The sequence below is a fragment of the Nycticebus coucang genome, chromosome 15, assembly GCF_027406575.1.
Source record: "Nycticebus coucang isolate mNycCou1 chromosome 15, mNycCou1.pri, whole genome shotgun sequence".
Lineage (NCBI taxonomy): Eukaryota > Metazoa > Chordata > Mammalia > Primates > Lorisidae > Nycticebus > Nycticebus coucang.
The window spans coordinates 69975964-69978586 of NC_069794.1; the positions used below are offsets into that span (position 1 = coordinate 69975964).

General features: G+C 46.2%; 1 pseudogene; it reads left to right on the forward strand.

The window, feature by feature from the left end:
• The first annotated feature begins 1310 nt into the window (after positions 1 to 1310).
• Positions 1311 to 2415, forward strand: LOC128566672 (BUB3-interacting and GLEBS motif-containing protein ZNF207-like; annotated as a pseudogene).
• The last annotated feature ends 208 nt before the right edge of the window (positions 2416 to 2623 follow it).

Sequence of the window (2623 nt, forward strand, 5' to 3'; positions counted from 1 at the left end):
CCATCACTGAGCAAAAGACATGAACAGAAACTTTTCTGAAAAAGATAGATGAATGGCCAACAAACACATGAAAAAATGCTCATCATCCCTAATCATCAGAGAAATGCAAATCAAAACCACCTTGAGATATCACCTAACTCCAGTGAGAATGGCCCACATCACAAAGTTTCAAAGCTGCAGTTGCTGGTGTGGATGTAGTGAGAAGGTAACACTTTCACACTGTTGCTGGGACTGCCAAATAATATAGCCTCTTTGGAAAGAAGTATGGGGAATCCCCAAAGAACTCAAAATAGATCTTCCACTTGATCTCATAATCCCATTACCAGGCACCTACCCAGAAGGAAAAAAAAATCGTTGTATAATAAAGACATTTGTACTAGATTGTTTTTTTGTTTGCTTGCTTGTTTCTTTGAGACAGTTTCACTTTGTCACCCTGGGTAGAGCACTGTGGCGTCCTAGCTTACAGCAACCTCAAACTCCTGGGTTCAAGTGATTTACTTGCCTCAGCCTCCTGTTTACCTGGGACTACAGGCTCCCTCCACAACACCCGGCTAATTTTTAGAGATGGGGTCTTGCTCTTGCCCTTGCTCAGGCTGGTCTTGAACTCGTGAGCTCAACAATCCACCTGCCTCGGCCTCCCGAGTGTTAGGATTTACAGGCTTGAGCCACTGCGCCTGGCCCATGCACTAGATTGCTTATTGCAGTTCAATTTACAATCGCCAAGATGGATGGTGCCTGTGGCTCAAAGGAGTAGGGCGCTGGCCCCATATGCCAGAGGTGGCAGGTTCAAACCCAGGCCTGACCAAAAACTGCAAAAAACAAAAGAGAGTAGTAGAATCGCCAAGATATGAAAACAACCCAAGTGCCCATCAACCAATTAATGGATTAATAAACTGTGGTATATGTATACCATGAAATACTATTCAGCTATTAAAAGATGGAGGTCTGGGGAGTGGGGAACGAGGCCGTCGGCCATTTTGTGTCTGGTTCCTATGGGACGCGGTGGTGGCCTTTGGGTCGGAAAAGAGCAGAAAGAAATGCCTCATGACAAGGAAAACTGCTAAAACGTGGAATCCTTCAACGCTTCCGGAAGTGTTAATGCTCTTTATGTTAAAATTGACTAAATTTCCTGGATGTAAAACAGATCATTATGGAACTGCGTTTATTTATAACGATCACAAATGGTTTAACGGCAGTTACGAATTTTGTAACATGCTTTTAGTATAATCTGAGTCGGGAGGTACATAAAGAGACAATAGATGCTGTACCAAATGCAATACCTGGGAGAACAGACATAGAGTTGGAAATATATGGTATGGAAGGTATTCCAGAGAAAGACATGGATGAAAGAAGACGACTTCTTGAACAGAAGACACAAGAAAGTCAAAAAAAGAAGCAACAAGATGATTCTGATGAGTATGATGATGATGATTCTGCAGCCTCAACTTCATTTCAACCACAGCCTGTTCAACCTCAGCAAGGTTATATTCCCCCAATGGCGCAGCCAGGACTGCCACCAGTTCCAGGAGCACCAGGAATGCCTCCAGGTATACCTCCATTGATGCCAGGTGTTCCTCCTCTGATGCCAGGAATGCCACCAGTTATGCCAGGCATGCCACCTGGAATGATGCCAATGGGTGGAATGATGCCACGTGGACCAGGAATACCACCTCTGATGCCTGGGATGCCACCAGGTATGCCTCCCCCTGTTCCACGTCCTGGAATCCCTCCAATGACCCAAGCGCAGGCTGTTTCAGCGCCAGGTATTCTTAATAGACCACCTGCACCGACAGCAACCGTACCTGCACCACAGCCTCCTATTACTAAGCCTCTTTTCCCTAGTGCTGGACAGGCTCAGGCAGCTGTCCAAGGACCTGTTGGTACAGATTTCAAGCCTTTAAATAGTACCCCTGCAACAACTACAGAACCCCCAAAGCCTACGTTCCCTGCTTATACGCAGTCTACAGCTTCAACCACTAGTACGACAAATAGTACTGCAGCTAAACCAGCAGCTTCAATAACAAGTAAGCCTGCTACACTAACGACAACTAGTGCAACCAGTAAGTTGATCCATCCAGATGAGGATATATCACTGGAAGAAAGAAGGGCACAGTTACCTAAATATCAATGTAATCTTCCTCGACCAGGACAGACCCCATTGGTAATCCTCCAGTTGGACTAATTAGAGGTATGATGCCACCACAACCAGGCATCCCACAGCAACAAGGAATGAGACCACCAATGCCACCTCATGGTCAGTATGGTGGTCATCATCAAGGCATGTCAGGTTACCTTCCTGGTGCTATGCCGCCATATGGGCAGGGACCGCCAATGGTACCCCCTTACCAAGGTGGGCCGCCTCGACCTTTGATGGGAATGAGACCTCCTGTAATGTCGCAAGGTGGACGCTACTGATCTTACTTCATCCAGTCTAATAGGTTTGGAGATTAAACCTTTTCTCAACTTGTAAAAAAAAAAAAAAAAGATGGAGGTCTGCACGGCTCCTGTAGCTCAATGGGTAGGGCATGGAGGCTGGTGGGTTCGAATCCATCCCGGGCCTGCTAAAACAACAATGACAATTGCAGCAACAACAAAAAATTAGCCAGGCATTGTGGGGGGTGCC